We start from the raw sequence: 23,161 nt of genomic DNA, 5'->3' as shown, positions 1-23,161 counted from the left end.
GCTCACCCAAGAGTCTAATGAAGTACTATAGTAAATGGCTGGATGTGTGGATTTATGTAAGATGGTATGCTGTTTCCTGATTTGCGTTTGAAGAAAGTTTTCTCAACTTTAGCTGAACTTTGAACTTTAAACACCTCACTGAACCATACAAAGTTTTTCCAGAGCAAATATAGCTCATGCTTTGAAAGGGGGACAAAGTATTTGTGACAAGACTACATATATAATATTGTTTCCTCTTTGGATAGTTTATATACAAACAAATAATTTTTTTTATTTTCTGCAGAAGTTCAGCACCATGGGCAGACTGTTTCTGAGAAGCAGTGGGATTCCGTTTGTTTTTTATTTCTGTTGTCATGTTCTTGTGTCTCTGCATGCCTCTCTCAGAAGTCGACCTGCACACTTTAGAGGCTTGTCAGTTCTTTTTTTCAAACAAGCTGCCTGTCAACATGTCTCTCTGACGCACACTTGCCCATGCACTATTCTCTTGTGTCGAAACGAAAGATATCACCTGCCTTGCAATGCCTGATAAGAAGATTAAAGCCAATCCAAACAAAAATGTAAGTTACATTTATTGAGCCCCAAGAGGGTATTCTTTGACCACACATAGCAATTATATAATCAGTGATTACATCTATGGCTAACTTTGAGAGGGTATTGAATTCAAAAAAAGTACAAGTGTGACACAAGGACGATCACTTCAGACTTTTCTTGATGGAAAGTATGTTCATTCTCCTCCTAGTTGGCTATTCGTCAAGTTAACGAGATAGCAGGAATAGTACGATATCTTACGTTGAAACTGCCATGTGGCGGAACCAAATGGAACTTGTCTTAAAGTATATTTTAATTCCTAATCATGTCGAAGAGCACATGTCCAAACATCAAACAGGTTCTTCAGCCAACAAGTTAATGAAGATACTTTCCACAAAAAAAAAAAAAAAAGATCCCTAATGTCAGGACGCAGATGCAGCTGCTTAGGATTTTCATTGCATTCCAATGTTGCCAAAACCCAATATACACCAATTACATTAAAAGTGAAATTTTACCAAAACAAGATGTACTCTGTTGTGTGGGTGGTGCAGTTAGAACCACCAAATGCTCTCCATATGTCTGGCATATACCCTGACCCCTTTTCTTTCAACAGGCTGGGGTAGATAGAGCGTTTTATTTAGAGTATCACAACAGGAAGGCCACTTGTGAAACCGAAACGAAGAGAGATGAGCATCTTGGAAGACTTTGGGGCTACTGCCAACAGAAGACTTGTTGATGTATTATACTTAGAATGCTTATTATAAATGAGGAAAGCACTCCTGCTGTTAAGACTTCTTCTGTAAGAGATTGACAACAAAAAGCGGTCAGACGATCGTATTGACGACTGTGTTGTCAAGACCACCCCCCTTCACAATCACATGCACCTGCAGAGACAGAAACACTGTAATGGGCATACTACACCAGGAGGTGGCGATGCCACTTTGAAAAGCGACTCCAATTGCTTGTCAGTCAGCAAATCTCGCAGCGTCTGCTCAAACGTTACAATGATGGGACAACATGCTCAACTAAAGAATGAGCAGTTTGTGTTACCCTTATGATATCTGCTCAGTTGGCTGGTTTTGTCAAATTAGAAGCATTAATAACGTGGGTAGACTTAGTTTTGAATTGTAAGCATCGCCCTGCTTTAAAAACATTGTTTTAATTGGTTTTCAGTTGAAAATTGGTATCGCGTAACCACCCCCAAATGGTTTACGTCTGCTCAGATTGACAGCGTTGTCTTTTCTGTTTCCACTCTCTGGTGGCGAGGAAGTGATTCACGTTGACAGCGATGCAGATTGGACCACCGATTCAAAACAAAAAGCCTAAGTGAGATTTTATACACGCTTGAATATTTACAGTAAAGTCTACGTGCGGACCAGAACATTTGTGTCTGCATGTACTTTCGGATCTAGCTTTCTCACCCTTGGTGGGCCTCTCTCAGCCAGATGGATGGTCTCAGCCATGTGTCAGAGAGGTGACAGCTGGCTGGCCCGGCCTCCCCTGGCCGAGGGTCTGGATCCTGTCTTCTGACAGCTCCTGACAGCTCCTGATGGGTGACACATCTACTGCTCCTTCCCCCCGAAAAACCACACCCATGAGCTTGCATCACAGAAACTCCTTGGGGGATGAAATGAAATGTAAATGATATTATGAGCCACGCCCTGGTGGGATGATGCCTGAACTCAGAAGTGTGCTTAAAGAAGTAGCCACCCTACCGATGAGTGAATAATTACGGGAATGTTATAGTGTATCATTTTCTTTTCTTTTTTTTTTAAAAAGCCTTTTGTGTCATATCAAAAACAAAACTTTTAACAAGCTCTCTTGTGAAAGTCATAAATTAGACTAGTGCTTCTTGTTTCACTTAACACTCCACTACCTTGTTGCTTGTTCTCTGGCTCTTTGTCGTAAATGGATTAGAGAGGTTCTGTTTCTGCATTAACCTGGGGTGCAGCAACTCTGGGTTGTGCACGGTGAGTCATTAGTTTCACCTCCCTTGCAGGAAGCTGAATCCTTCAGCCCGGACGGAGATGTGGCTATGTCTTCGCAAGGCCGCTGGACTCCATGTTAATGAGACAGCTCCACGGGGATGAGGGGGAACACACACAGAGCGACTCGGGAGATGTCTGCCGGCCTCCCGAAGGTAATTCCATTAAATGAAAAGCAGACCGCGTGCTAGTCATTGTTGCATCAATGGTTTGAGTATGAATAGTGACAGGGTTGTATTTCAATGTGCCGAAAAGAGTAGCGTCGCCGGTACCTTGTTCAGACGCTCCCCGCCGATGCTCCCTCACCCCCAATTATCCTGGATGGGAATGACTTGTGTCACATCAGCTGCATCACACAGGTTAGCAATAGATGTTTGGTCTCATCGAGGCTTTTTTTCATTTTCCTAATTAGGAGTTACTCTCGCTCCCAAACGTAGCCTACATCTGGGAAACATTAGGACACCGGGAGATTTGTTTTAAGGCTTTTGTTTGCTCACCTAGCACTTTAAGGGAGGATCATTAGTATTGATCTATTTAAAATGCACAAAACACAGCTTCAAACATCGGATTGTGAGCGTGCCGAACGTGGGTTTGCGTCAGCCGTTGCTATCAAACTAGTCCACGCTGGGATTTGTAACTAATAGGCTTTCCAGATGTTCTTCCATGTATTTGATTGAATCCAACACCTTTTTCAGGCCACTGTCCAGCCATAAATCATAGTCCACGTGCTGCATGAAGAGACTGGGGCTGGATGCATAGGTTACATGCTCGATTCATGAGATCACCGTGACTTTATCGAGGACTCACACGGAACAATTAGCTGTTACCCTAACCCGAAGGCCACGGGTCTCTTAAAGGGCTTTTTAAGTATTCCCTTTATAAGAGCTGAAGCCCCAACACAAGCCTTGGGGACAGCAGAGCTTTATTAGAATGATTTTGTTTTATGTGGTATTTTTGGATGACAGTCACTGTGTGTGCAGTGTTAGAAACAGTTCATGGCTTTATTTGGTCGTGCAAACAGAGCGCAGTTCCAACTGTCCGACTGCGGGCTAAACAGATGTTCTGATAAAATGCTGTCATCCATCTAGTGTGAATGTAGTGTGTGACCAAGGTTGTTAATGTCTTTACTACATCAGCCATTGGCCTCTGTCCAATTGCCAAGGCAGAATGAGAACCTACCGTATATTTGCGCAAATATTCGCCTAGGATAGAGCATTTACTCAACTGCAGAGAGTCGGTGTAACCAATGAAAGGACCATATCATGGACACAAATGGAACCAGATACTGCAATGACAAGTCGTGAGACAGAAATCTCCTAATGGGGTCCCTACTTGAAGACCGGTTGCACAACAGTACAAAAAAATGGTGCAAACTCACCATTCAAATAAAAAGTGATGGGTGACCAAAAAAAATAAAAATGTGCTGACGTGGCCGTTTCAATTCACCCAAATCAGGGTGCAATATACCAAACTGTACTACTTGGTGGACATATCTACAGTGCAGGTAATTAAAACTAGGGCAAGATGGATTATATATTTTTTTATTGGTCAAAATAAATTCCGATAACTAATTAATCACCTAATTATTAAAAAATTATAAATTACTAAGACAGTTTATTTTGCTGGTCCCATAATGCTTACAACAACACAAATGTGAATTACAAGCAGAACATTTTAGTTTTACTTTACTTTCTCTATTTTTATTTTTATTTTTAATTATTTTATTTTATGATTATATTATTATAATAATTATTATTATTTATTATTATTACTAAGCAATAATAATAATAGTATTAATAATAATAATATTTTAGTTTTGCAATACTTTGTCCTTCAGGATTTGGACTTACAGATATTGTAGTTTAATGGGCATATTGGAGGATGGAGAAGGATGTAAACTACATGTTCTGTCAGCCTTGAATGTGATTAGTCGACACAAATCCAGAATAGGCCTAATACCAGCCGATATAACAGCCGGCTAATTAATAGGTCATGCCTTAATCAAAAGTACTTTTTTTTGGGTGAGAACAAAAATTGAGGCCTCTGGTGATGCAGTGAGGCGATATACACTGTAGTAACTTTTATCCATGAGCACCAACGGATCATGTTGTTCCTGATAACTACATTGCTCAACAAGCTGATCTGCCTTAGCTGTGCCAGGAAGTGAGCATTTTAACCTTCAGCTGTATAGAGCTTTTAGCGTAAAAAGCCCTCATTATCTAAAATAGCATGAATCCATTTGCAGAAATCAAAAGTCAAGTCTCCATCTGGCCTCTTGCCACCTTTGGGAAATCAAGCATATTTTGAATCGCTCTCACTTTTTTTAGAAAAGATGTTGCCATGATCAGACCTGAAGTCACCTAATGTGCAATCCATCTGCTCTTGGTTCACATAAAAGGAAGTGAGCGTATTACTAATCTTTACCTGCACTGACATGGTGCCACGATTGATCAGTCTTTCGTTCAGCAGCTTTATGCGTGTGGTTGAGTGGAGTTTTGGGGGTGAAAGGATATCAGCCGGTGCTTTTATTACACACCCTCCCACAATTTTATGAATCATCGAGGATCGTAAAAATATGTGTGTGTGTGAGTGGAGGGGGGGGGGGGGGCTTCTAGAGACACTAAAGTTTACGAGACGTCGCTCGCACTTTTCCCCAAATAGCTCCCCGCCCTTCACATGTGATTGTGTGTGAATTGGAAGCCCTGTTTAACAGTGTGGCTGTTATGACAACCACCTTCGAACCGAACCTTCGTGATCCACTTCCAACACCATTTCAGGAACATTCTTTTCCAAAATCAGAAACTTCTTGTCTGCACTATTTGCTTCCTCCAAAATCTTCTACAAACATCTCCACCCGTTATTTTTAATAACTTTTTTTTAGATTTATAACTTTTTCAGACATTAGCAAGTTGTCTGGCTTGGTTTTCAGCCACCCACATAGGTTGTTGTTGCATTAAATGCCTTGTTTACTTTGCTTTGCCAAAATGATGTAATGTATCTTCATGCACTCATCTTTGTCTGGGGGTTTAATGACTTATATCCATTGTGGGTTAAAAAACAACGCTGAATTTGGAAGGAATATCTATTAACAGGGTTTCAAGAATTCTCAAAAAGCATGAAGGTGTGTGTGTGTGGGGGATGGGGGTGGGGGGGGGGTTACGACATGTAATGTGAGTATGCCCTTTTACAATAGCAAACGAAACAAAAACAACAAAACATAATTTAAGGAGACAATTTGTCAGGTTTTATTTAAGGAATATAACTGTTAAAGTGAATGTTCTTTTATAAAATTATTATTTATAAATAAATTAACATTTATAACCACTAACAGCAGAATGAAAGTACCAAAAATTGTTACTGTTCAGTATTGGTATCAATACCCCAAACCGGTTCCAATACAAAAGGTACCCATGCCTACTTGAACGCAACGAATGCTGTTTTTTCAACATCCATCCATGGTCCGATCGATAAATGTAGCAAAGATGTTCACATTCGCAAACTGTTTTTATAATAATAATGCATCATGCACTTTTCTAGATACTCAAAGACGCTTTACAATGGAATGGATACATTATTCATGCACTCACACATTCACACTGTGGTGGCGGTAAGCTACTTAAGTAGCCACAGCTGCCCTGCGGCAGGCTGACGGAAGCGTGGCTGCCAGTGTGCGCGTACGGCCCCTCCGACCACTGCCAAACATTCGCACCTTCCATACACCAGTGTGAATAGCACTGGAGGCAATGGATGCGAAGTGCCTTGCTCAAGGACACAACAACACATGACATGGGGAGAGTGGGGATGGAACATCCGACCTTTTGGTTACTGAATGACCCTCTCTACACCCTGAGCCATGGCCGTTTTCTTGAAGCTGTAAAATTTTGAACATTTAAATTCGCCATCCCTTCATCCACTTCGTGCCCCCAACCTGTTTGACGAGTGCCCGACGAATATTAACTCATTCACTGCCATTGACGGCTATAGACGTGAAAAATTCATTTGAACTGTTTCTATTAGTTTAACATTTTCTCCACTTTTGTTAACAAGAGTATGAAAACCTAGGAAAAAAATATTGTACATTTAGAACAGATATAAAATTTGTGATTAATCGTGAGTTAACTAGTGAAGTCATGCGATTGATTATGATTAAAAAATTGTATCGCCTTTTTAATTGTAATTAATCGCATGACTTCAATAGTTAAATCACGATTAATCACAAATGTAATATCTGTTCTAAATGTACAATAAAAAAAATTCTAGGTTTTCATACTCTTGTTAACAAAAGTGGAAAATATGTTAAACTAATAGAAATAGTTCAAATTAAAAAAAAAAATTACGCCTATAGCCGTCAATGGCAGTGAACAGATTAACGGGCAAAATTTTGCTCTAAGTGCTTTTCACCTTTTTCACCCCTGACCCGTTTTCATGCCTGATACTGGACCTCGATGAATTCAGTCTTTGTCCTCAGGGTTGCCCTGTAATTGACCGGCAATCAGTCGAGGGTGTCATCTTCCTTTCATCCAAAGTTAACTGGGATTAGGCTGCAGTTCCCTTTGTCTTAAAGAACACTTCTCAAACTAAAATTCAACATAAATAATTCCTTATGTTCAACAATTTTTTTCTCCGTGTGTGTATTATCAAGGCACTTGCTAGCATCTTTGTCAATTTGTTAGCTGTCATACCAAAGACCAAAGTATTCTCTAAAGAACTGGAGAAGCTTGCTTCTTCCATCAAAAAAACGGTGCAAAGAAAATGCAACATTTATGATGCCTGCTGTGTTGAAAGATGTGAATGGTCAGTGCTGAAAATAATTTTCCATATTCCGATGATGTGTGCATAAGTACATGCATGTGCGCATGCATGAAAGTGTGACCCATTGGCGTGTGGTTTTAAGGGGTTGGGTAGTGGACACTTTAAGGTCATGGTATGGTTCAATAATGGCGCTAGGTAATCGAGTTTCATGACGGCTGTAAGAGTGATGATAAATTACATGTAGTACAAGCTAGGAGATAGAAATGAGGTCATATGTTGCTCTTTCTTCATCAATATGGAAACTCGAAGACTTGCCGTAGGGTTTTGAACTCACGGGAAGACTCAATAACAACTTTTAGGCAGCCGTTTCAGAGGCACATGGCAGCGATCAGGCTTAGCTCCTGATATGCAAACGATACGCGTTTGTGGCTCATATTAGCCGGGCTGTGAGCCACCAACGTTTTCAACACATGCAAATTGAACGTGGACCGTAGCAAATCGAAGAAGGTAACACAAAAAGAAGTTTGAACGACTCTCGGGAATGACGCACAGTTAGTTGCTTGCGTGTGAAACTGCAGATTTTTGAATGCTAGATTTCCGCGCCTCATAACCCAAGTGTGAACCACAATGGTTGCTTGCAACGATAGCGAACTCAAACCGAGAATTTGGAACAAACACCAAAGAAAAACATGACTAAATCTGTGGCTTTCAGCAAGTTGACTCCCAGTTTTTATGGGAAAAGTTGCATGTATATACTATATACTACAAAATAATACTTTGCCTTATTTTTCTGGTCAAACTGACTCCAAGCCATTGTGTGAAACTATTGTGTGAAGCCTTAAAACTGCCATCATTGTGACTGCAACAATCAAGGCAACCGCCATCACAGATAATCAATCAAAGCATTTCATTACTTGTTAGCAGTTGTACTAAAATGTTCAAGACATGAATGAAATAATCAGGGCTGGAAGGGTTACTTTTAAAATGTAATTCGTTACAGTTACAAGTTACCTGCTAAAAAATTTAGTTAGTAACGTAATTCAAGTACCATAACATTAAAGTAGTGTAACTGGATTACTTTTAGATTACTCCAATATTGAGTATGCTAATGAAGACAAAATAAAAATAAATATCACCACAATATATATTCTATACAATGTTACCCTGCTATTTGCGGGTGATAAGGACTCAGGCAGCCTACAAATAGTAAAAATCCTTGTGTAATTAAAAAGCATGTAGGCTACAGATGGATTGATTGATTGATTGAAGGCCATATGCTGTTTTCGAACTGTCATTGAAAGCAACCACATCTCAGTTTGATAGATAGATAGATAGATAGATAGATAGATAGATAGATAGATAGATAGATAGATCTTTCGTCCCCACCTCCCCTACATGTAGCAACGGTTTCACTTGCGCGGGCGTGTACGCGCTCTCTCTCACTCTGTCACTCTGTCCCTCTGTCTCTCTCTCTCTCTCTCTCTCTCGCCCTCTTTTGCTCTCGCTCCAATCGTAGAAATTGTAATCCCTTGAAGTAATCCTCATTTTTAATAAATGTACCTGTAATCTGATTACATGTTTTTTCCTGTAACTGTAATGAAATACAAAAAAAAAAAATAATAATCTGATTACATAACGGCAGTACACGTATTCCGTTACTCCCCAAGCCTGGAAATAATAACACATGGAATGCTGACAGTGCAGAGGTGCACGTCCATACGAGAAGTGAGTTCTATCATCAAATATGGACCTACTGTTTTATATATGGATTGTCTCTTCTGTTTTACTTGGACATTCACAACTAACTGCTTTCATTTGCTGACTTACCGATATTGATAGATTATAAAAGGGCAATGAGGGGTTTATATTAGCGTAATAATTCTTGTAGCTAGCCAGGAGTTGACAGTCTATTATTGACTCACTTCATCGGGTCAAACTATCCAATGAAATTTATTACAACAGCTCACTCATTTGTTCATGATTCTCTGGACATGGGCCTAGTCCATCCCTAGGAGCATTCTTGTCTCAAACGGTACATTGTGTCTGTCTGTTTTCAAACTTCAGACAATATATCTCAATGCATTCGTAGTATCTGTCCTTGGTTCACCTCAAAGTCCCAGTTAAACCCGAAAAATTCCTGTCTCCAACCAGATGTTTTCATCCATCATTATGTGCTTCGCAACATCTCATTCTATTCATACACATATGACACGGTATATTCAGATGTTTTTATTTACCAGAACTCAAGTTGCTTCCCTTGATTAACATTTCCTGTACTTCTTGATTGCAGTACTCCAGCTTTCAAAATCATGCATGGTTGGTTAATTTGAAGCTCTAAATGACTGGTAATTGGTAAACGATTTCTCTATTTGCCTTTTGGTTGACTGGCCACCAGTTCAGGAAGTACAAAGACTCAGGACCGGGATGCTAGCTCACCTGTGACAATGAACAGGACATACATGTTGCATTAGTTTCAGGCTCATGTAGGTGTTAACGCATAAACGTAATTGCCCCCTAGGCTCCTAGTGCCACCACCTTTTTTTTCCCTGAAGGGACATCTTTGAGGTGCGCCATTTATTTGTTCAGTTGTGCAGCAAACAACAGCGCAGTACCTTCATTATTAAACCGTTTCAACACTGTGTTCTGTGTGCATCCTGTTATTGGGAATCTTTTTCGACATGTTTAAACTGTGCTGTCTGTGACGGCTGCAAAGACTTCAGTCCTTGTCTTTGTTCTGCCGCGATTAGATTGTTAACACGCTTTTTGCACCCGTCACCGCTTGACATGTCTTCATTCGCCTTGTTAGCGTCCGCGCATTGGGTCTTTGTAAGGTGTCTCTGATGAAAACAAGGCCGCGTTTACTCGCGTCATCTGCAGGCTTTCTGGGAATAAAGCAGACCTGTTTTTTTCCTTCAACAAACAAATGTATCTTCCTAACTTTAACTCTGCTTGTGGTCCCGCCAGCACATGTGCTTCCAAGATGTGAGCACCTCTTTTTTGTCTTCCTCCCGCTTTTCATTCCTCCGCGTCCTTGTCGCTGTGTATCAGGCTTCTCTGCAAAAGGACCTATTCTGTCTTTCCTCAAAGGTCTCCATGGTGACACAAGGTAGCATTGCCAAGGTCTTATCTGTTTGGCTGCACTTTGAAGGTGCTTGCCATCCTCCATGCTCCATTATATACGTGCTCTGGAATTAATCTTTTGAGATTGTCATAATGCTTTTCCATTGAGGCAACTCAGTCTATTCTGGACGATAGCGGTTATGCCATTTAACCCCAAACAAGCCATTTATTAAATCTAAACCAGTGCACATTAAGTTTAGATGAAGGTAAATGGCTGAAAACAACTGTGTTGTGTATATATAACCGCACATTTTATTGCCAAATCTTGACGTTCTACTCGGTTTAAAACGATTACGTTTTGTCTAAAGTCTTAGTAAGAAAAGGCTTAGAGTAATCACACAAGTATCAGAGCAGTTACTAGATTAATTGATTTAGTTCAGGGTATAGTCTGCCTTTCAAGTCAGCCTTAGAACCCTTAACAGAATAAAACGGATGGATAGATAAACTGGTACTTTGTTTACTACATTATTAGATCATTAGATTTTTTTTTAAAAGCACTTTATTCATTTTCCAAACCGCTTATGCCTATGCCAAGACAAAATCTGTGGTCATTAAAATGAAGGATATCCGAAATATTTTTTCATTTTGTCCACATTAAACACAGATTTGTCTATTTTAGCCATATTGTACTACAACAATTATTATTAAAATGTAACACATGGAAAAATATCAGGTTTCTAGTCATTACACTTTCGTTTGTTCGTTGTCCTACTAAATTCCTACTTTACTCCAATCACTTAGTGAGTCATAACTGTTACACCTGATGGCTAGCAGGTGTTAATGATCAGTGACGAATAATGATTAAGTTAAGATATAACCAGGCACAATCTGAACTTCTAATGTGCCGCTCGTGGACCTCACATTTGATGCCTAACAGCTTGGCACGGTTACCTCGACATCTCTTCTGAGCCAACCAGCCAAGCCCAGAGCAGCTGACAATCATAAGATCATACCGTTATTTATTCTATACAAATTACTTGCACATGTCGAGCGCTGCCTCGCCCTCAGGGTTAAGCTCTCACCGGAGCTCGTAGCGGGGGTGGAAACAGGACAGGTTGCTTGAGTAATAGATCTACTTTCAGTTAACCGCCACTACGTTACTCACTACATCTCCCGTGTGCCGTCTGTTGCGTTATATCCCGGCGAGGTCCGGACACTGAGCCAAATGATTTCCAGAGATAGGCCATGTGTAATGTTCCTGCTCATTCTTTTCTGTTTTTGAGCACACTTTTAAAGTCGGATTACAGTCAAAGCAGGAGTAACCGGACGGAGCACGATCACATGGCAAACAATTACATTCAATGTCATTTTGTCGGCTTTGAGCTCAAGGGGAGCGGCTGATGGATCGCGTTGTTTCCATATCAAAAGAGAGGCCTTGGCTTTAGGATCACTGCACATCAATGGCGTGTGTTGGAAGTGTAACTGATAAATGAGGAAAATGATAGGGGGAAATAGTCCTGTGGCGCTACAAGGCCACTCGAGCTCAAGGTCCAGATGTCTTTCTTGTTGCTGACGCTTGAGGGGCGGGGTGCAAGACGCCGGACGGGCTGACACCGTGGCCTCCGCGGCACCCGGCGTGCGAGGAGATAAAACCCGCAGCAGCCGTCCGCATTCATCACGGGCCTTGTAAATGTCAAGGCAGGAACTCCTTGAGACGTTCGCCGAGGTGAATCCAAGCAAAAATAGGTTGTAACCCAGAGTGTCGCCTCATGCATCAGCAAGTGGGTTATTGTGTTCTGTGGATATGAACACACATTGTCTCTCAACAGCTCTTGAATGCGCACTTTTACGGCCATTAGCAGGCTATTTATCACCTTCACTTTAGTTTAGTTATTGTGAACAAAAGCACTGTTTTTGCCCCATTGCCCTTATGGAGATTTTTTTGTTTTTGTGTCAGAAATGGAGTGGAACCTTTAATGTTGAACACAATCCATTCCATGACATGGTCAACCTGTTTGAACGTTCTTAGCTGTAGTGTAAAAGAAGACAAATGCTGTAAAGAGTAAGAATTGCTTACTTTCCATTAAGTATGGTTAGTGATGCAAATAGGAAGAAATGTGCAGATAAATTACTGGGAGGTGAGTCTCTACACAAACACATCTTTTTTTTTACTAATTGTACTGATCAAAGAGGATAACAACGTTTTTTTCCTCTTTCCCACGTTATGATAAGTTCTATTTCCTGTTCTATGTCTGTTCCGTTTCGTCAGTGTGCTTGTGCAATTATAAGAAGTGAATCAACATGAAAATTGCGTCCGAAAGATGCATATTTAAATGATGCCGGGTTTGTGGTCCACGACTCCTGACATGATTGAACTCGTAGTATTTACAGTATGTTGGAAAATAATTGGTGGTAAAAAAAGACTCTTATTTTCTCATGAGGAAAAGATACACGTTCAATAATACATAAAATATTTGGATTGTGGCCCTTCCACTGGAGCCCATTCTCATTTGGAGTGTTTGTCTTTTTAACAAGCATTCTGAGACACAACAATAATTTATCCGAAGGTTGTTTCAACTTTCCTCTCTCTCTGAATGCAATAAAAAGAAATAAATAGCCTAGTGAGACTTGTTTTCCTGTGAATGTATGCTCATTCATATCCATCTGCCTTATTGCTAAATCCTGCCGTCCTTTCATGTTGTTTAGCTCATTTCATACACGTAACGTGATTCCGGAGTTCCAAGACATAACGATCGGCGATCGGCACTTTGATGTTTTTGTTTGGAAATCCAGATCCATTATAAATGGACATCAGACAAACAAACACATGGCAGACTTCCCCAGACGTCCTTGGAGGCTCGCAGAGCTCCGACGGAGACAATGCTTCAGCCTTCATGAAAGAGAATAACAAATTCAAGAGCGTGTCATGTGCTCAAACCAGATCCACAGACTTGGAATCGGTGCATAAAATACCAATTTCCCAGCATTTGGACATGGAATTGCTTAACCCTCGGCATAGTACATAAATCCAAGCCCATTCTAATCCTGTGATGAATTTGTAAACATTCTACCTCTCAGATGACCTGTCTTGTAAACTCCTTTAAAAAATATTCTTCCCTATAATCCTAAAATGTCCGTGGATAATTTTTCTTTCCCTGCACGGTGATTTGCACGTGTTGAGTGCCGCTTTGAGAGATGATTTCATGCGTGTGGGTTGTCCAGACAGCCTGGCTCGCACCTTTACTCCTTGCATTTGAATTATAAATGAGTTTCGTGCTCAATACGACGAGGTCGGGTTTAAGGTTGTTTTTTTCTTTGAAAAACAACCTTAAAGGTTTAACCCAACCCCCTAAAATAAATAACAATGGAAAGAGAAATAATCATTTCCAGGGTCAAACTTCACTATCGTCAAACTTTTAATTGTACAGGCAATGTTTGTGGTAACTTTCTTAACGGTCATACGAGCATACAAATGTGTTAACTCTTTGACTGCCAAAGACGTTAAATAACATTTAGTAAAATCCTATGGAGGACTGCCAAAGACGTTAAAATACGTTTTTTTTTTCAAAACACAGGTGAAATTAACCATTTTTTATTGTTGATTACTGAAAAACGGAATAAGGTAGAAACAAACTTTTTTTTCTGATGAAAGATGAGAGTCCAATCTTTCATTTGGTAGTATGTGTGTTTCCATAGTCCAAACACATAATTTTCTGTGGACCTTGAAAGATCAGTCAAAAATGCTTAAATCGGCTGGCACCCATGGCATCCCTTTTCTGAAAACGTCTGGCAGTCAAAGAGTTAATCTCACACACACAAAAACACTACTTTTGGTAAGTAGCACCATGTACAGTACAAGAGAAATTATACTACGTAGATAATTTTAAATGAGACATCGCAGCTATCCGGTGCACGACTCACATTAACAGTAGTAAAGGTTTAACATTATGCAGGGTCATATAAGTTTAAAAAGAAATCACCAAATCATAAAAGTTTAAAAATAAATTACCAAGTGTAAATATAAGAACAGTTTTGAATAGTACATTAAAGCAACTACCCATTTGACAATGAGCTAGCTAGTGCTAAATCAGTTGCAAAAAAACAAAGAAAAAGTTATACCTTTGAAATTAGCTGGATTTCGCTTTTATGTCTCACTCAATTCTTGGCATTTCTGAATGGTTTCCATATGATATTATATTTGAGGCATTTCAATTCCATGTTTTTTCTGCATAGCAGCTTGGTGGAATATTGGTCAGTGCCTCAGCATCACACCTTTGAGATTCTGGGTTTGAATTTCAGTTCCGGGCCTTCCTCCGACTTTCCCTTACTTTCAAAAAACATGCATGCCAATTTCATTGTTGACTCAAAATGGTCCAAAAATGTGATTATGAGCGTGAATGAATATGTTCAAGCTTACCCGTAACCCTAATAATGGGAGTGCTATAGAAAATGGACGGATGACTGCTTGACTTTTATTTTCGTCTAAGGTACATCTGAGACTAGAGATAGCGATATGCGGCAATATAAAAGATGTCACAGGCAGACATTCCACTCGGGTTGATTCTCCTGATATTCAACAACAAACAAACAAAAGTAAAAGTCTTTTATGTAATGACGAAGGCGCAGTGTCACTTCGGTCACGCTGGTATTTAAGAGTCTTCTTCCTCTTTATATTGCACAGGCGTCACAGCCGCAGCTCGTCCGCCCTCATAAATACATCCAGAAGGGAATGATTACTTCTCAAGATGTGGAGATGCTATTTTATTTTTTTTTAGAAGCATGACTGCTCTGTCTCACAGTTCTCTCAATGTTGTGAGCCATCTCCATCAGCTTGAAGCATCCTGCTGGTTCACCCCCAAAACGCTCCATTCAGATCAGGTCCCACCCGCACACTCATAAATAGCGGTGAGATGGGCATGCCCACGTCCCCTCATGTAGCAACATCAGGAATGCATTTTGGTCCAACATGGGAGCGTTTTCGCTGCGTTCGTGCATTTTTCAGCAAGCCAATTTGTCCTCGGATTGTGAAACGTCGAGGATCTAATAAATCAGGACATTTTTGCGCTGATATTATTAGCGGTATGAAGCGTGGGCTTTTGGGAAAGGATTTTAAAAAAGATTTATGAGGTCAATCATAAGAAATAGTTTTATTTTCTATTTTGTGGTCATATCCTCTGGAAAAAAAGAAACGGTCCAAGATGCAGGTTTTCATTAAAAATCAGACACATGACTCAAGTGATTTGTTCTATGGCTCAAGAAAGCCGCCAAGCCAGTCACCAAAGAATATTTCAGTCTTATCTTGGTGCTGTATCTGTTGTACCGCATCCAACCTGCTCATAAAGTATGGTAAAGATTCAACATTACAACAATGGACATTTATGATGTGTCGAGCTGCAGGGAGTAAGAATAAATTATTATTTTTTAAAAGCCATACAAGGAACTTGACAGACGTCCAATGACTCGATGAATTTCTATTTAAGTCATTCCAGTTATCACTGAGTTTGAAAACGTTGCACCAGTTTGTCTTTTTGACTCGACTACCACAAATCTCCCAGTGGATGCCATTCAAAATCAATTGGTTTCTGGCTCTGACTATAAGGACGGGCGTAGTAATCCATTAATTGGTCATTGAGAATTCAGTTGTTTGTGTGGAATGGATAGTGGATGAATTGTGTGAACACTCTGCTTGGCTGTACTCTCAAAGGCACTGTTCATTCCTTCTTGACTAGTTTGTTGTCGAAAGAAGTCAAGTAAAATCAGCGGCTGGGAAATTAAGATACATCCAAGCAGACCTTAGCCATTGCTCAACTCCTACCTGAAGCATTGTTCTGATCATTACGACTTTGGCATGGAATCAGGAGTTCAACATGAAGAGAGATTCTCACATGAATGTAAAAAAAAAAAAAAAAAAGTATTTAGTAGAGCAAGGAGAAGTTAATCAAAATCACAAAGAGGATGGGAACCAACAGCTTTCTGGCCTCATGAAATTTCACAGGGTTCTTGGTCCATGGAGAAATCATTTCAGAAACATTAGGGGGGAAATGGTATAAAAATAGCCACAGGCATTGTTGAGAAGCAGCATGTAATGACTGGATCTTTGTCTTAAGCTGCAGTGACCATCTTTGATATCATTCAAAATCAACAGGTTTTGACAGCATAACAATCATTTAAGTCATTCCTGATATGATGACAACATTTTTGGAAAATCCTATCCGGCAGAGTGCAAAAAAATAATAATCGTATTTTGGCTCTTTAAACTCTGCTGCCTCAATTGTCTTGTGTTGTATAGTATTTTAAAATGTACTCTTGATTAGGTAAAGTGCAAAAGAGTGTAGACGAAGAAAAAGAAATTGGCTTCGATTACAAAGAGGCAACATGCACTGGTTTGATCCATAACCTCTGTTTCCCCAATCAACTTAGAGTTTATTAATCAACCCACTGAGCAAGCCGACGTAGAAACAACATTGTTTCTACGTGATGGCCATATGTAGAAAAGACATCACATTTGGGTGTAGATTGCAATAACATATTATGTAATTTCGTCAACCTCATTTCTATGTTGGTTAGTGACATATATAATATATATATATATATATATATGTCTGTGCAAAGTTGAAATCGGATTAAAAACGTCACGTGGACGTCCTTTTGGCGCTTTTTATAGAGAAATTTGTAGGTCTATATTCATCATTTAAAATGACTAAAATAATGGTGTGAAAACATGCATGAAAATGCTCAATAGAGGAATAAAAATCGAGCGTACTAATCCAGTTTGTTAAAATTGGTTTAATGTTTTAGAGCTATATATGTGCTTTGCTACGTGTCCATCGGATTAACAAAAAATTAACAAATTGGATGTCCGATATTTAGTGGGAAAATTCTTGCTTTGACAATAGCAAGAATCATTGAAATATTACTAAGATAAAATAGGTTTGATCTCTGTAGCCTCCTCAGTTAAAATGGATATTTGACCTCTATAGCCGTCAATCGTAATGAATGAGTTAACTCCCACATAAATTTGCAAACGACCACAACCCTAGTGAGGGATAAGCAGTTAAGAAAATGGATGGATGGCTAAGTTTGCAAACGCAACATTTTAACATCAATAGCAACACATTTCAAATTTCAGTGCAGAGGGTCCTTTGCAGAGAATTGTAAAAGGAGTGAAATTTTGCTGCATGCTTTGAATGGATCAACTACAAAACTAGAAAACTCAGTCACTGCAGTTCAAATTGAAATGTTAAAAGGCTTACATTAGTTTGTTATTATTATTTATTTATTTATTTATTTATTTTTAAAGGTGTTTACAGTGGTTTTGAGTGGGACATTATTTACTATTATTTAGTCAGTTTTTTTTTGTGCATAGTTTGCATATTTAGAATGATTAAAGGATGAGAGGTGACAATTTCAAGCTGTTTTAAAAATGAATATCCTCTGGCAAATTACACACACAAAAAACCAGGACAAGTGAAATGCCGATAAACAGTTTAATGATATATTTCCACAACCACTCATGTAGTCAGAAACAAAGCCCTGATGTCACTTTACACAGTCTTTAAGGCATAAGAGATAATGAATCAAAGAGATACCGGCGTGTGCAGCAGTTTTAGCACACTGTTTAAATGCACGTATTCATCACCATATTGCATCGAAACAAATGTCTGTACATTTTACATAGGCGTTGCAACAAGCGCAGCAAAACATTTATCTTCATTCTATTTTTGGGATCCTTCCACGATCCTCTCCTGTCAGCTTTGGGGAGGAATGCCCTGGCTTCATGGCTACAGACCTCATGAGTTAAAACATGACAAATCACTTGCAGCGGTAAAAAAAAAGAAAAAAGAAAAAAGTCCAACGATGGGACTACGAACATGCCAGAGGTTTTATTTGATTGTTGCGCCGTCTCCAGGACTCCTCGAACAAACTCACACACTTGCTCGGTGAGATCCATCATTCAGTAAGTGTTTGTGGAAAGAAAGATGAGATATCCCGTGCAGGAAAACTCACTTTAGCAGACAATTCATGGACCTTTATTTTCCCAGCGTGGGCCGCAACCCAGATTGCGTTGGTGTTGTTTGGCGTTAAAGAAGGGTGGGTTTGGTGTCCAACAATGCAGTTTTTCTTTCCTGCAAAGAGGCTCCAGTGGGTTTTATTCACACTTACCAGCGCCAATTTAGGCAGTGACCCGGTTTATACCAGCTACTAAAATGCTAAATAAATCATCAAGTATTTCCTACCAGAGTTTAAGGTCAGATTTGAGTACCACAATTGCAACCCAGTTTAGAAGTACGGTGGATCCTTTATATCCAAATGATTTTCTAGTGAACAGAACGCACAATTATTTATGTTATGTGCCCCCAGGTTATTCACTGTATTCCCATTCTGGGGTTAGAATCGAAAACTGGTTCTTTTGAGAACTGGTTCTCTATACAGATTTAAAAAACAAAGGGGGATTGATGTTGTACTATATTACTACCGGATCGGTCATTGTTTTCCAAAGTAAAAACAGATTTTTGCAAATGTCTTATTTTGATTGAACACGGAAGATAATTAGTCTTCTTTCATGAAGGACTACAGAAATCAGTGAACAATTACTGTTTCTATGCAGAAATCAGAGAATTTTAAATAATTCCATGATTAACTTTTTGACTGCCAGACGTTTTCAGAAACGGGATGTCGCCAGTGCCAGGCGATTTAAGCATTTTGACTGATCTTTCAAGGTCCACAGAAAATGTTGTGTTTGGACCATGGAAACACGCATACTACCAGATGAAAGATTGAACTCTCATCTTTCATCAGAAAAAAAAAGTTTGTTTCTACCTTATTCCGTTATTCAGTAATCAACAATAGAAAATGGTTAGTTTCACCGAAATGCTCTGTTTTGAAACAAAAAGCGGAGAAAAAGAGCTTTTTGTGAAACGATGTTATTTCATGCACTCTAGTGAATTCTACACTTCTTTTTGTCCATGAATGATGCCACAAACACCTAAATAGTGCTTTACTTCTGTAATACACCACCACCAACAATGAAAAAGTGTTTTTGGATTGCAAAATACGTTTATTTCCATTCAACAGTGTAACAATTTGACAAAACAATTTCGCAAACTATTTACAAATGTGTGCAACTGTGGTACTATTTACAATTATGTGGATGTTTCAAATACAGTTTTTCTTTTTGTAACACTGCCCTGCGTGCAGGGAGAGGGAGCAGGATTTGCACAACAGATACGTTTCACTTCGATTGTCCGTTTCGCGTGCAGACGTTACACTTTCTTGACGGCCTTTTTTTTCGGGGAATAAATAGCAAGTAGCAGACTGTACCCACTCCTCCGATGAATATGCATTGGACTCGGGGTACTCTTCGTCGTCCGATTGAACGTCCGCCTGAGCGTGCTCCGCGTTTTCCGGTGTTAGCATCGCTAGCCCGTGAACCTTTATGACGTCGTCATAGCCGCCGCGTCAGCGCTTCCAACTTCGGCGTCAACCTCGGAGTCACCATCATCATCATCGATGATGATCATCGTCGTCATCAATGTGCTCTTTAGCGTTGGTCGATGCCTTTCGTCTTTGAAAAAAATTCCCAAGTGTGAGCTGCTTGCAACCGCCATTGTTCGCTTCCTCAGCCATCTAGCTCCGCCTCACGTCTTCTACTGCCGCGTCAACGCTTCCAACCTCGGAGTCACCATCATCATCATCGATGATGATCATCGTCATCATCAATGTGCTCTTTAGCGTTGGTCGATGCTTTTCGTCTTTGAAAAAAAATGCTCGAGCGTGAGCTGCTTGCAACCGGTCGCCATGTTCTCTTCCCTTCCCCAGCCATTGTCCCCTCTAGCTCCGCCTCACGTCTTCTACTGACGCCTACCCAATCTTGTCAAAAGAGAGTCATTGCTGCCATCTAGGGGCCAAAAATAGTCATTAGGCTAACTAGATCTGCTTGAAACTTTCACCACAGCTGGGCAAGGCTTTCCTTCACCCGTTTCCAAAAAAAATAGACAAAAAAATTGGAGAACGTCTTTTAACGTCCTTGGCGGCCCTCCGTAGGTTTTTACTAAACGTCATTTAACATTTTTGGCAGTCAAAGAGTTAAAACTGTTGATAGCATTAGTGCTAGCATTAGCTAAAGTATTTAGCACGGCCACCGGGATGCCGGTGAAAAAGTGGAAGCGTTCGAGGGGCTCTTATAAAAAAAAAAAAAGGGAAGGCGGTGCAAGAGGAAGAGTGGCTCACCTGTACTGCAGTACACGGCAGTTCTGTCTTTTTTTCGACCCGCTTAAATGTTGTACACCAAGCGACGTCCCTCTCCTCCGGTGTGCGCAATGACCCCGGGAGCTGATGCGGCCGACCGGTGCAAACTCTCACGGTGAAAAGCCAGCGAGAAGTGAGGCGGACACTCACCCCGGTGTTGGCTGTTCAATTAAAACAGACGCTTGCTTGCAGCGTTTTTTTTGCTTGCATCACCACAACATGCTATTTCGGTCATATTCTTTCGGCTTTCATTTTATTTCGGTTAAAATAGCCATTTTGTGGTGTTGCTACAAATAAGGACAAAATACAACGACTGCCGAGAAGATCATTGATTCACATACCCACTCTTGAGGATTCAAGAGACTAGGACAGGCAAAATTTAAGTCTACTGGTATTTTTCCAGATTTTTAGGTAGTATCAGCTGTGTAACAGAAGTGGGACAGCAGCTGAGTGACGGGATTACTGAAAAGTTGGACCTAACTGTGAAATTTAACAGCTGATCTCAACTCTCCTCTCCCCTTGACTGAAAGCGATCGTCGCTGTCCAAGTCTGTACAAGTATTTTATATCCCCCGACCAGACACTGGCACTTACATTTTGGTGAGTTCTGTCTGAAAAGCCTAGTTGAATAACTGATGGCTCTATTTTTACATCTTTGATCTGAATCCATGTTAAAATGTGTTGGTTTCTTCTTTTTATTTTGTGGGATTTTGAGTTATTAGGGCTGGAACAGGATCGGATATCCTCAGATCGAAATCGGGCCTGTACCAAAAGTACTGTTGTGTCGCTAATGTGCCAATTTGGATGGTTGTCCGTCTGTAGTGTTAGTCCTGTGATTGAAAGGTGAACAGTCCAGGGAGTACCCCGCCTTTTGCACAAAAGCTGATTCTATCCCAGCTCACCGGTGACCTTGCACGGATAAACGGTATAGAAAATGGATGGATGATGCATTATTGTTCAAGGTTTGCTGTGCTGTGGAATTGACAGTCCTGCTGTGATTGACACTTTTCAAGCGGGATTTCAACGAAGACAAGGAGACGCGGTGCCAAAGGCAACACCGCAACATGGGTTGCATGTTTCAAATGAGGCAGCATTACCGTGATTTTCTCTCCACGGCGGTGAGGTAAAATCCGTAGGAAATAAAGTCATACTTCCACATGCTGTCAGTCAGGTATTTATTTACCAAAAGAGTGATCTTATGTGAAATGTGTCTTTTCATTCCGTGCGTGTAAGCTTGTCCTCACAAGCCAAACACACTGTGTGAGGTGGAGCTAGGAATGCAGGGAGGCATGGTAGCTGCAAGAGCATACTTACTGTAATGAGAAGCAGACAGGAGGAACTCTTAGCCGCCATTGTTTTCCACTGGTTTTCCATCTCAACCCCTGCAGGCTACAGAGCCATGAATATGTAAATAGGGACGGAACTTCCTCTACATTAATCAACCACCCCTACCTGTTCAATTAGTGGAGATGTTTTACCTAGTTCACCCTGCGCGAATATTCCAACATGGAAAATGAGGTGAATAATACATGAAAGAAAGATGATAAATACACCGCACAATTCCGAGTGAATAAATCAAATCCTGCTGCCTTTTTGAAGAATGAGACTCTAATTCAATATTTCAGATCCCATTTGGAGCCTCTCTCTTTCAGAGTGTGTGACAGGGATACTTTTTAAAGGCTAAAAACAAACCACTAATTCTGACCCTGAATCCATCCCTATTTTATTTTAAACCCCCAATCTAATATACCCTTATCCCCCCCCACCCCCCCCCCCCCCCCCTAACACATTAACCCCTTAGATTTGTTGCTAACCCAAAACACGAAGCCTATAACCTAATCTGTAACCATACACCTTAAATTTAGCCCCTAAACCCAAACTCTAATCTTAACCTAACCCTTAACCCATAAACCTAGTCCCTAACCCAAAACCCTAGCGGTAAACCTGAGGTGCGTCATTTGGACAATCAGCGAGAGACACTTTTTTTTTTTCTTCACCACCACAGCATCAAGAGGCAGAGAGCGAGAAAGTGTTTGACGCTGAACATAAACCAGACGCATCAGACATCGGAGTGCTATTCTTGGCGGTTCATGCAGGTCAGCGCTGAAGAACAAATCAAGCAGCAGTTCTTAGTTACGGCAAAGATTGCTTTTTGAATTATGGGCCACAGATTCCTGTTCATATGTTGACAGACGATAGTTATTTCACATGCGAAAGGTGCTTTACTCATAACAATAATTAGCCTACATGTCTACACTAGGTGAGTCTTACCAATGATAATCTGGATCAATGTGAACATTTGGTGGTTTCTCCATTTTATTTTTTGTGGGGTTCTGAGTCATTAAGGCTGGATTTACACTGTTAGAATTACAACTTTGTTTTCTCCCATGTGGCCAAATTCAGATGGGGGGCAGCAGCGGCAAGTGGAGTGGGGAATAAAAAAAATAAACCCACATAGAATCGGATATCCTCGGATTGGAATCAGGCCTGTTCCAAAAGTGGATAAACAGATCGGCTAGACCCTGTCAACGAGAGCCTTACGTAATCAAATCCGCCGATCAATTATCTCCAAGCACATTAATGTTAATG

General features: G+C 40.3%; 1 long non-coding RNA gene across 3 annotated transcripts in view; it reads left to right on the top strand.

The window, feature by feature from the left end:
* The window catches only part of LOC144060696 (uncharacterized), a 74,339-nt gene that overhangs the window by 324 nt on the left and 50,854 nt on the right, over window positions 1-23,161 (top strand). For 2 of the 3 annotated variants that reach the window (XR_013295984.1, XR_013295986.1), the window contains exon 2: window positions 2,528-2,668. This is a non-coding gene — a long non-coding RNA (uncharacterized LOC144060696). Of the gene's footprint in view, window positions 1-2,527; window positions 2,669-2,768; window positions 2,873-23,161 lie in introns of all 3 variants that reach the window. The other variant, XR_013295985.1, reaches the window with a different exon arrangement.

This window comes from Vanacampus margaritifer, chromosome 11, assembly GCF_051991255.1.
Source record: "Vanacampus margaritifer isolate UIUO_Vmar chromosome 11, RoL_Vmar_1.0, whole genome shotgun sequence".
Classification (NCBI taxonomy): Eukaryota; Metazoa; Chordata; class Actinopteri; order Syngnathiformes; family Syngnathidae; genus Vanacampus; species Vanacampus margaritifer.
This window is presented reverse-complemented; position numbering and strand designations above follow the sequence as displayed.